The sequence below is a fragment of the Pezoporus wallicus genome, unplaced genomic scaffold, assembly GCF_028554395.1.
Source record: "Pezoporus wallicus isolate ANWC-B61680 ecotype Strahan unplaced genomic scaffold, APGP_CSIRO_Pwel_v1 contig_6382, whole genome shotgun sequence".
NCBI lineage: Eukaryota > Metazoa > Chordata > Aves > Psittaciformes > Psittacidae > Pezoporus > Pezoporus wallicus.
In genome coordinates, this window is record NW_026638015.1 from 2177786 (window position 1) to 2190648 (window position 12863).

A 12863-nucleotide genomic window follows, 5' to 3' on the forward strand; every position below is an offset into this window, starting at 1 on the left:
TACCAGAAGGAGCAGGAAGGACCAAGAGGTAGCTATATAACATGAGGAACCAATTCCAATGGATGCATATGGGAAAGGAAGAGGAGCAAAGTCCTAGATAGCATGGACTCTGCAATGATTGCTGCCTTACTATCCATGGGCAGCTCAGTGTGTCTCCCATTCCTACATGTGCCCTGGATCTCACTGATCTTCCCTCTCTGTTACAGCTTTCCTGTCTCCCCTTGTCTTCTCACAGATGTTTGTCTTTTCACAGCTTTGAAAAGGGAAACTTGCCTTTTTCCCAGGTTTTTCTTGTATCTCTGAGTTTTGGGGAAGAGCCCTAAACTGCCTGTGGCTCCCTAGCTGCTTAGGGCAACACAGCTCATCTGAGACATCACAAGAGGTTGGGAAGCCAAGCTCTTAACTACTGTGGATTTAAATGCCAGCATAAGCACCCATTGAATGTATAATGTAGTACAGCGTAACTGAACTGTACAGTATCTTGTACCTTTGTCAGCTACTTTGTACAAAGAATTTGCATCAGAAATTAATTTCTCTTTCGATTCCTAGTCCCAAGAAATCAGTTTTTCCACTCTGCAGGAATCTCGGGAGGCTTTGCAGAAGCCACATATCATTGTGTATTTACATGTTCCTGGAAATCCATGGGGAGCCATACGGCAAAGGGGAGAAACCTGTATGATTTGGCACCAGGAGAAGGGCACAAGCTTTTCATGAGAAGTCTCCTCAATCCATTTTTAGGACTCAAAGCCAGACTGTCACTAAGCAAGTGAAATCTGAATGCTAGAAGTGGTCAATAAAAGTGGAAAAAGGTTATAAACTGTCAGTGAATGACCAGACCTCCACAGCCTTGCATGAACTGACCTTCAGAATCAAAATCCTTTCTGAGCGAGGCACTACTGCTTCTTCAGTAAGCAGAAGGTTCAGAATGGTTTTTATTCCGTATTTTAAGTGAAAAATACTATGTTGGATCCACCAGCCTTATTGTCAAACGAAATCCTAACATAAAGCCTTAAGAAAACTTAACACAAGTAGGACTTTTCAAAGAGATAGGAAGAGTCTCTGCACAAAACAACCACATATTGTCAGAAAAAAAAACCCTCAACAAACAATCTTATTACAAGTAACACTAATTATAGTGAACTGTGCTGTAATAGATAAAATCATAGAATCATAGAACTGTTTGGGTTGGAAAGGACCTGAAGATCATCCAGTTCCAACCCCCTGCCATGGGCATGGACACCTTGCACTAGACCATGGCACCCAAGGCTCTGTCCAACTTGGCCTTGAACGCTGCCAGGGATGGAGCATTCACAGCTTCCCTGGGCAGCCCGTTCCAGTGCCTCACCACCCTTACAGTAAAGAACTTCTTCCTTATATCCCATCTAAACTTCCCCTGTTCCAGTTTGCAGTGCATAGAACTCACAGACAATGTTTCTCCCATTAAACAGGACTACCAACAGCATACAGAATGATGACAGTTTGACAAAAAGATGTACTAACACATTTATTTCCCTTATTGGTCCTACAGTGGTGAGTTTTGCAGCCACCCCTCCAAGCACTGGTGATCCCATGGAGCCTCAGTTCCTGGCTCATTGCTTTCAGAGGGAATTCTCACAGCAAAGCAAAATGGGCCAGCAATTAGAGAGTTAACAGACAGTGGTGTCTCCAGTCACTCCAGGATGCTTAATGGAATGAGTTCCAGGACTGAGTAGTTTTGATGGTGCAGTTTCTAATGGAGATATTGCAATGACGCCATTTATCAATGGATTTTATTTCCCAGGAGCTGGGGGGGGGGGTATAAACTGTATATGGCTACAAACGTTCCCTACACTGCCATACAGCTTCAGGTGGTCAGAGATCCTGCTGCCTGCTGAGTTAAATGGAGTCTTCAATAATAGGAAAGTGAAGTTTGGCCACCTGGTATTCATCAGTCCTCTTGCCATTTCACGAGTGTCCATTAGGAACCTATATGCATGATCCCTGTGTTTCAATTGTTAGAAAAATTAGCTGTTAACCATCAGGAAATGACCTGTTTCCCCAGCACAGTCACTCAGACCCATTACAGGCCCTTTTCGAAGTCCTCTTCTTATTGAACACAGTTTACAAGAGGTTCACCATAATCCCTTTAAAATTAGATTTTTGTTCTTATTTTTAAGCCATTCAGATTGTTGCTCAAATCACATCTTTTTGTCTGGTTGCAGAGAGAATGAGAAGCCAACACCAGGGTTAGTGATGGATACATGGGCACAGAAGGGTTGGCTGGAAATTCGGGGTGCAAAACAGGTTTTCATCAGAAATGACTGATTTACAAAGAGCATTTCTCACACACAGGTTGGTATTTCTGGTGTCAGTAAGGAAGAGATAGAAGTTCAAGGAGAACAGCCCCATAACCCTAACCATAGCAATCCTTTAGACCCTTTTTGACCTCCTTTGGACAGAGAGCTATGTGGCCCCTCTCTGTATTCCTGGGGCACTTGGCTGTTGCCCCTATTTCCAGCATTCCAGCAGTTTCTCCTGCCAAAGGTGTTAGATGTCAAAGAAATATTCATTGAAAGAGATGGAAACACTGCCCCATAGTTAAGTAGGGATTTAAATCCACAGTACATGGGCGCTTTGCCACCAGGCTTACTGAAAGTCTTTGGCTGTTTTTCTCTGTTTCTGAAGGGGAGAGCAAAAGGGGAAAGGTAGAAAAGGGTATTGGAAATAATATTTTTGTGGCCTATTTTGTTGGCTGTGTAACAGCAAAGCCCATTTTTAAAGCCCTGAAATATTCTGATTTCAGGAAATGCTTGAGATTAAAATGTTTGGTTCTTGCCTGGTTCTCAAGAAGAGCACCTAGGGGAGATTTGGTCCTTGAGTACCGCTGTACAAAACTGCGTGCACCATTCACCCTGGGGAAACTGGAGACTACATCTGTCCCGTTATGGGATATAGTGATAGGACAAGGGGTGATGGGTTTAAACTGAAACAGGGGAAGTTCAGATTGGATATAAGGAAGAAGTTCTTCCCTGTGAGGATGGTGAGGCACTGGAGTGGGTCGCCCAAAGAAGAGGTAAATGCTCCATCCCTGGCAGCGTTCAAGGCCAGGTTGGACAGAGCCTTGGGTGCCATGGTTTAGTGTGAGGTGTCCCTGCCCATGACAAGGGGCCAGAACTGGATGATCTTAAGGTCCTTCCAACCCAAACCATTCTATGATTCTATGATATATCCCAAACACAGCTGCTTGCCTTCAGTCTTAACAAACCACTCATTGAATGGTCTTGAGGCCCTTCTCAAACACTGTGGCAAAAGCAGATTTAGGGATGTCAAGAGGTTGAGTCTGACCTCTACATAGAGGCTGGGATTACATCTAGGCAGTGTGTATACAGGGGGAGGAATAAGGCAACCAGAAAATAGGCACTTTAGGGACATCAGAGAGATATGGTTGTCATCCAAGACACATGTAGACACAGTGCTCCAGTCCTCATACTTGTTCATAACCCAGGACAAAAGCCTGATGCCAGTGAGACTCTGCAGCAGAGGCACTGCTTGCATTTTGAAGGGAACACAGGAAAATCCCAAGCTGGAAAGTGTTTGTTCAGAGCAGAACCTGGGTCTGCCACCCTCCTCTATCTACTCATTGCCCTTCTGAAACTCATTTGCTTGTGAATGACTCCAGAATACATCATCCCAGCGGCCGAGCAGCAGAAGCCAGGGTGGAAAAAAATAGCTTAATTTCAAGCTATAATTAGAGGATGCTGAAGGCAACACTTCAACAGTCAGACGTATCAAGCACTGGAAAGTCTCTCAGGAGAAGCAGTGGAAAGAATATTGCTTCAATCATAGCGACAAAGCACTAAGAAATGCACACTAGGCAGAAACTCTGCCTTAGCTAGTGCTGGTTATCAAAAGGCAGGAAGCTGGTTCTCACGCCAGCCAAAGCAGGCAGCTTGTGGCAGGGGAAACCCTTTTCCCACAGCAATCCAAGCCTTCATTTACTTCAAGAAGAGATAAGGGCTCACCATGGTATTCAGAGTGATGGTGGCATGATGCTGGGCTGCCCTGATGCTCAGCACCCACCTCTGCTCAGTCCAGGCTCTCACACAAGGCTGGCCTCTCATCTTCAGCTGTGCTTTCTCTTTTTTTCCTCAAGTAAATTCAATCAGGAGTTTGCTCTCATCCCTAACTCACTTCATGTGAACTTAATTTCCAGCTCTGATAGTTATTTTTAAAAAGGGATTTTTTCCCCTTTTTTTTTTCCCTTAAATGCAATAGGGGTTTGAGGATGAAGGAAGGAGGAGGGAAAATTCAATTAACTTCCCTTCCAGTGTTTCCATATTTCTCGGGTGTATGAGCAAAGCCATTTCAGGCATTAGAGAAGTTGTTTAGATTTGGACCGTACCTTGCCTGTCAGATCATGTAACCAGGGGTTTGGATTTTTGGATGGGATCCAGTAGGAAGGATGGTTTCTGCACTCCACCATTCCTCAGCAATGCCCATGGGACCCCCTGACTGCATTGCCATGGCTAACAAGGTGTTACAGCCTGAGATTGTTAGTAGGTATTTAAGAAAACACAGGAACAAGGAGGGATGGACTCAAGTTTTGCAGCTTAAGAATAGGAAATAGCTACAGAAAATGAGTGGATCTTATGGAATATGAGCTTTTCTCCCTTAGTCTCCAGGGCAAAGTTGCCCTTCAAGGGTTTGGGGTGGTTTTTTTCTGTTTATTAATATCAGAAAGCGTAGCTACTCTGAATCTCCCTGTTCAAGGGGAAGGAAGAGGAAGAGTCAGTAAGAACAAAAGAATTCTTTAAAAAAAAACATATAGTTTAAATTTTTTGGTCTCCTTTGGAAGGTTTTTTAGTTTTAAAAGATCAGAGTTGAATTAAATGAAGTAGTTTAGAAACAAAGCCGCTATTTTCTGATTTGAATCAAAAGTTCCAGTTGAAATTTGCAGCAACATAAAAATGATTCATTTTGTAGCCTTCCTCTTTTTATAAAGAAGAAACAAAAAAAAGAGAAATAAATGTTTTTATAATGTTCCTGAAGAAAAATACTAATTTGCATCTAATTACTTAGTTAACCAAGGGCATGGATGTCTAATGAATATTTTATGTGATCTCTTCCCTGGCAGAGATAAACTTCTCTGGGTATGGTCCAGGAGGGAGAAATCGGAGAATGACCTATTCCACTGCATTTGCTTAACTAATCCTGAGTGGTTTTCTGATGTTTTCCATTTGTCAACATGTCTGAATCTTTCCCCTACCATAAAATCAAAACTGAAAACACGATGAAAGCCAAACTGATAAATCAAACTAATGTGATCTGCCACAGTATTTCTGGTGGCCATCCCCAGAAAATCCATGCAATTCCCCATTACTGTGTACTTTATACATTATAGAATCATAGAATCATAGAATAGTTAGGGTTGGAAAGGACCTTAACATCATCAAGTTCCAACCCCCTGCCATGGGCAAGGACACCTCACACTAACCGTATCACCCAAGGCCTCGTCCAACCTGGCCTTGAGCACTGCCAGGGATGGAGCATTCACAACCTCCCTGGGCAACCCATTCCAGTGCCTCAGCACCCCTACAGGAAAGAACTTCTTTCTTATATCCAATCTAAACTTCCCCTGTTTCAGTTTGAACCCATTACCCCTTGTCCTATCACTACAGTCCCTAATGAAGAGTCCCTGCCCAGCATCCCTATAGCCCCCCTTCAGATACTGGAAGGCTGCTGTGAGGTCTCCACGCAGCCTTCTCTTCTCCAGGCTGAGAAGTCCAATGTGTGCTTTTTATACATTTATACATTTTTTCGTGTCTTTCTCTCAGAAAGATGCTCAGTACTCCCTGATGATCTAAACTTCACCCCTTGAGAAAGAGCATAGTTGTTTCAGTGCTAATTTCAAACCCATGGCTCTTTCCAGCACTAATTACTAAGGGCAAGGAGACCACATGCACCTTCCCAGAACCATTCAGAAGAGACTCATTTTGTGTCTTTCTGCTTCTGGACTTTAAATCCATTAATTCTTTTTCCCATTCTTTGCTCTTTATTCTAGGCTGTGAATGCTCTAGGGAAACAGGAGATTGCTTTTCTCTCCATGTCTGGAGATCTGTTAGAGATCTGGCTGGAGCTCCCTGAGCTGAGCTGGGTTTAGATGTAGTTTGCAAGCTGATCCCAAACATTTCTAGCCTCCAGTAGCAGAGGGCTCTAAGGAAGCACAGGTTTTGGGGGGATGGCTATAGACAGTGTGTTCCCCCGTAGTGTTACTTGTCATAGTATGAAACATCCTGATGGCATGATGTGACAGCAATGTGATCTTCCCAACCCTCTCTACATTAGCAGAGGTCTTCCCAACCGTGTCTATAGCTTCCTTTTCTTTTCACCCTCCCCCTAGTAGTCTCTCTGCTGATTCTTTCCCTGGTATCTTGTTCACGCTCTCCTCAAGGTGTATCATGTCATAATGATTGTGGTTATTGCTATTGAATCTTCTCCCATTAAGTCATCATCATCACCACCATCACATCATCACTACCATCACATCATCACCATTAATCACTGGCTTTTACCCTCTATCCCTCACTAACTTGCCTCTCTACTTGGCTACTCCAGCAATGCTGTCCTTAGTTTTCACTCCCTAGCACAGACCACCAGCACCTTCCTGCTCTGAAGTTGGGACAGTAACCTGATTCATGAAAGAAGCCCCCTGTACTTTGACATAAGACTTTTCTCCTCAAATCCTGAGCAAGAGACCTTTGCTCCTGCTGATGAATTAATAAACAACTTATCCAGATGAAGTACTTGCCTTGCAAGAATTACCATAACCCTCAGTAATTTCCAGTGTCTTCTGCTTAGAAATCTATTTACTGTGGAGCAATGACCAACAAGTTCCCCCAGCTAGAGCTGGGTGAACAGTGTTACCTCTTTGCTTATCTTCCTATGGTAGAAAGATTTGCCACTCTTTTAAGCTACTCTTGGCTGAACACTGTTATCCCTTTGCTTATCTTCCTATGGCGGAAAGATTTGCCACTACTTTAAGATACTCTGGGCAATGTGCAAAGATGAAGGGAAGAGCAGTGCAAATGCAGAAGCTGGCTCTGCAGGGTGGAAGATGGTTTAGCAGCATCTCACAGCACTGTTATCAGTATCAGGTCTTGCCTTAGTCACTTCCACAGGGCATGGTGATGCAAAGCACTTTACAAATAATGGTAATTAACCTTCATAGCTTTGGTCCCATAGCACATGTGGAAAAACTGAGACATCCAGCAGCAAAATAACTTTGTCGAGCAATCCTGTGGTAAATTGCAAAGGAAAAAGAAAGACTATGAAAAACTTCGCTCTCAACCTCATGATCCAGCCATGAGCTATTATCTTCCATTGCTCAAGGAAAATAGAGGCGTTGTCCTGGATGACATCTCTACTGGCCTCCAAACTTTGTTTTACTGTCTTCTTTGCCTCCTAAGCTTCACCAAAGCCAAAGAGTCCCAATGGACATTTTGAGAAAGCATGGGGCGGGAGGGGGACAGAGCAGGGTGGCATTAAGTTTTATCACCCCCTAAACCGTAATACTTTCCTTTGCGTGCTCTGTTTCTTATTCACACGGCTATAAAATTTGCCACATCCGGGCGAGAACATCCCTCCAGTCAACCAGACGGTGTTTATGGACTGGAAAAGGCATTCTCTTGCTCCTCACCATAGGGGTGAGACAGGAACGTTAACAAGTCACTTGTGGTTTTCTCTTTCCAGTTTGGGCATCAGACCTCTCTTAACACCGCAGGGGGTGAGGTAGCAATTTCGGGCCGTTTTATACCTCTGAAGATTTGCAATCAGCAAATTGCCTGGAACGTGTTTGATTTTCCCACCCACCTCCCCTCCACAGCGTCCCACCATGGAGCCTCTTGCGAGGGACATCTTGATGTTTGTGGTCTCACAGATTCCTTGCTTAAGCCAAGCGCGTTTCTCGCAGTGCTGGTTCTCAGCCCAGTTTTGCTTTACATCGTCAATGTAAAAATGTTTCTTTTATGAAAATAAAAAGAAAGAAATTAAAACAAAAACAAAAAAGAAGAAACACACCACCAACCTATAAACAGAACATAAAAGCTGTTTAATGGAGTGCATAATGAAGCAGAGAGGAAACAGACTTGCATTGATTTTTCCCTGACATTTCACCTATTAAATTATAAGCTTCTTAAGGAAGAGTCTGAAATTTTCCTTCTTTTTTCCTTTCAGTTAATTTAAGTCCTTTAATGAATAACAAAACCAGTGGTGTCCCCAGCAAGCTGAGGTTGCGTGATAGGCAAGTATCAAGATGAAACAAAGCTTAAATACGAAGACCCCCCCAGGAAAATGTCCCTCCCTGTTTCAGACAGGCCACTCTGGAGGCACTTCAGAAGAGATGCTGAAAGAAAACCAGGTCCAAGCAAACCGTATCTTCATGACCCAATGAGAAAGAGAGACCTCAGGCCTGCTAATAGAGCTTTGTGACTTCCTCCACTCCTTTGGACAAGCTACTTGGAGTCTTGACTACTTGCTGTTGCCTTCTGCACAGCAGGAGCAATGGTGTTAACCCACCTACTGAGGTTACTGGAAAGATTAATTAATCTTACAGGCACTTTTGAAGGCAGCAATTCACTCTGAGAATTCATCTGGAAGTCCTCATGCAGTAGTTGAGAAGAACTATAAAGCACACCACGTAGCTGGAAACTGGGGAGTAAAGAGCTGCCCGCACTGCGGCAGGGAGATGCTTAACGAGGAACTAGATGAAAAAAAATAGCAGCACAGCAGGAAAGTGAAAAAACAATGTGGGATTCATTCCTTCGGGCACAAAAATGACTTCTTTTAACCTAAACTCAGCCTCACAAGGCAGCGTTTGCTGTGGCAAAGCCTCTTGCACGCAGGCGGGAGCAGAGCCAGGGTGCTCCTGGCTGAGCACAGGGATGCTCAGGGAGGTCGGAGTGAGGGTGGGAGTCCCATGCAGTGACAGTGACAGTGCCACTGCCACCCTGGAGGAGGACAAGGGGCTGCTGCTGGTTGTAGAACCCCAGTATGGCACAGCCTGGCCAGCCAGCAAATTCCTTATCTGGACATGGGCAGACCCATCAGCCGTATTAGGACTCATTTCTTTAAAGGATGCTCAGCACTCCAAAATGAGGGAAGATTCTTGAGAGGCCCTTGGTTTCCATATAACCCAGGGCATTCCAACATGCTCATGGTCCGTACCTGCTCTGCAGGCACTAGGCACTGTCTCCTATGTGACTACTCATGGGTAGCAGGACTGTGCTCAGACTGAAGCTTTGATTTACTAGCGGGTCAATAGCAGTCAGGGCAAGGCCTTGAACATCAGGGCTGTTGTGTCAAAGGAGAAACAGCTTCTCCAAAAATGTGGGTTTGAAAAAAGTGTTTAAAAAAAACCAACGAAACAACAAACAAAGACTCTTCAATCATAATCCTGTTAAAAAGAGCACAGTGCCATGTCCTTGATGTGTCAACTTGCACTGGGAGCTGCCTTTCTAACCCTGCAGAGATGTTCAAGTTTGAGGCAATGACTCTGTGCCCCCCATCTCCTTGGGTGTGCTGCTTACGCAGGTGATAGAGCAGAGAGCAATGAGTTCCTCTTGTGAGATCTGTGATCTTTAGGCTCTGGAAGCTCCACAAAAAGTCTGCCTGAAACTCTTTCCTTCACACTGGTACAAGTTCTCCTCCAAGCCACACGCAGAGGAAACCAAGGCATATAATACTGATGGAACACTAGCTGAAGTAACTCTACCTTCACTGTCTTGTGATGGCTTACACAATTGCAAGGAAACATCTGCATGCTTCAAAACCCATCCAGTGGAGTAATACTGCTCTTCTGGTTTGCCATGTACAAGCGACTCATTTGAGTCCTTATGTCTAAATAACATCAGAGTGCTGTAAACCAGGCAAACTTCATGGAAAAACAAAGCAAAGAATTGTTCTGGAAAGTTCATTGTGTCGCCAGACAGCACCATCCTTCCTCAAGGATGTGTTTCAGCACTTTAACCTCAGTGGTGGCCCAGCAGTGCACATGGGCTATGCTGCTGCTCCTCTATGCCACGTATGCCACCCTGCAGGTGGGTTTCACTGCCAGACCCCACGTGTGCCACCGTATCCATCACATCCCACGGGTTGGCAAAGGGATCCCCAGCCCTGGCAGCACAGCACAGTGCAGGAGCCGGAGCTGGAGCACTCAGCTATGTGACCAGGCCACCGCTTTTGTTTGTTTTCACATAGCTTCTTGAACTTATTAGGAGGCTGGGGAAAGGAGCCATTGTTTTGCTTTGGCTGTGAGGTCCTTGATGCTTCGCTTCCAGGCCTCTGTCCCAGTGATCCCAGCGATGAGGACAGATCGAGGGAAGATTAAGTCAATGCCTTAGGAAATTTACAGTTGAGGCCTGGAAGAGAAGACAGTCTTCTCAGGAGAAGGAAAGAAAAGTGATAGTAATGCAAATCAGGACATGCATACATGGGTGTATATATACACACACACATACAAACACTGTTTTTTCTGCGTTGTAGTTATGCCTGCGTCCATTTACTCCTGTATTTCGTTGAGTTTCAGGTAGAGTCAACTGAAGAGATTTCCTCCCACACAAACCCCGCCAGCTATAATGAGGGAATCGCACCGCCGTAATTAAAGCCCAAATTCACTGTTTTCCAGACAGTTTTTCCCTAAGTGCTTCAAAAATCCACGTGCTTACTCAGGCTTTCTTGAAAATTGCTGCCTTGAGGGCTCTTGGGGAAGAGCTGCTGTGCACCCTCCTCTCTCTTTGGCTGAAGCAGACGATGCAGCAACAGCGTTGTGCCCTTTCACATGGAGGTTTCTGCATCACTGTGGCTGGTCCTTCCCACCATCTCCTTCATTTAGTGCCTGATCCTTTCCAGTGCCCCTTTTGGTTTAAAAGGCTGTATTTTAAGAGCTCTTTGAGGATTAGATTGAACCACCAGACCTGGCCTGTAAGTGCAGGCGAAGGGGGAAACTGCCTTCCACAGCTGGGTCAGGCTAATGCAGATCATGGAGAAGGGCTGACTTATGCATTGTGGCTGCTGCTTCCCAGGAACCTATAGAAATCACTGTTACAGGCTCTCCACAGTACTCTGTCTCCCTTCTTCCCTTTCCTATGGCAGGAGAAACTCAGCCCATTACTCCTTAGGCTGCAAAACCCAGGTTTGCCCATGCTGAGGTGATTCTGGGGGGGTCCCATGCCAAACCAGCGAGCCCAAGCAGGTCCTCAGTGCATCTGCTGGAGCCTGGGGCTCTCCTGCTCTTCAGCATATTGCAAAGCCCCAAGCAGCAGAGCAAGTTCTAAAGTACCATGCCGTGGGGAGCAGATTCAGGTATCTCTCCACCCAGTGATGTTGAGGCTTTCTATTTATGCCCTTCAGACTAAGGGGAGCTGCCTGCACTACTGTAATCACTCAGGGAGCCTTGTAGAGGCTTTGCTTTAAAAGCAACATTTCTTCTTCTATGGCTGAAATTCAGAAGCTTCCTAAAACATACATCCTGACTCAGATTTCACACGCTCAGTATCAGAGGAAAATCATTAAGCAGAGTTTAGTGCAGTAGAACAGTGCCTCATGCCCTTTATCCATCCCTGGACAAGGGGAACGAGTGTCCTATTAAAACAGAAGTAAATGGTCTATCTGCAAGAACTCAGCCAGACAACATGAAGCAGAGGTTCACAGGAGGCAGGTCAACCACAAAATACCATCGTTTGGGGGAACAGGAAAAATGAGGCCAAACCTATCACGTGGCCTTTCTTAGAGTGACTGTAATAAACTTCAAATGATATTTAAGGGCGTACAGGAAAAAAAATGAGTGGAATGCAGACAAGAATAAACACCAGCAGTATGTTTAACCTGCAGCACTGAGGTCTGGCAGGCCCTTCTCATTTTCACTGGAAAGAAAATCCCCAAATAAACACAGTGGTGGTGCCATCACATAGTTCTCTTTCTACTCCCGTGCCCCATGAGCACAATGGGTTTACCTTTTCCCTTTGTCTCGTGGCTTGCTGGGGTTGGGTTTGAATGAATTTATCCTAACAGTAAGCATACGCTAAACGTCTCGTACCACTACTGTAATCACAGCAATGTATTAAAAACAGGGGCCTTGTTCTGTGTTGTTTTGGGGGCAAAGTAAAATTCGTCATTTAATGGAATTAATATTAATGAATTAAAATTAAATTGATAAAGTTGGACTTAATCTATTAAAGTATTAAAAATAGAGTGGAAGGAAAGGGGAATCCTCATTTCTTTTTATGCTGTTTCATGTTTGTTTCACAAGAAGCCCAATCCTTGTTCTTTGATTTATATTGGTATCTTCCTTTCCTTCATGCCATAAACTTCTGTATCCCAAGAGACATAGCTGCATTTTCCATCCATTTCAGAGGCATGTGAAAGTCTCATCATGCTGCCAGTGATGCATTAAGTGCATCTGGAAGTTTATAGTTGAACAGGTACCATTTCTAAAGCCCAGCACTAGATTTTGTGCCAAGAAACAGGCTTATTACTTGTAGTATTTGCTATTATCAGCTTCCTTGCAATGGTGCGTACATATACCGTAGCATTTCCAAATGCCTTTTGGGGAGCTGGATTGTACTCATGGGCTGCTTAGGAGGCGAAGGCTGCTCGGATGGTTCAGGTGAGAGACAGTTCAGGGCTGCTGCCTTTCTCCTTAAAGCATCTGGGCTGAATGCTGAGGCACTGGAAGCACTGGGGGAAGGAGGTATCCTGAAATAGTATCAGACAGCAAAACCCAGTTTGAAACAATAGGTGTCTTTGACCTGACACAGAACTGAACCTTTAACCATTAAATTGGGTGAGTTGGTCCAGGGCTAAAGGTGAAGCTGAGGCACTTGAGACCT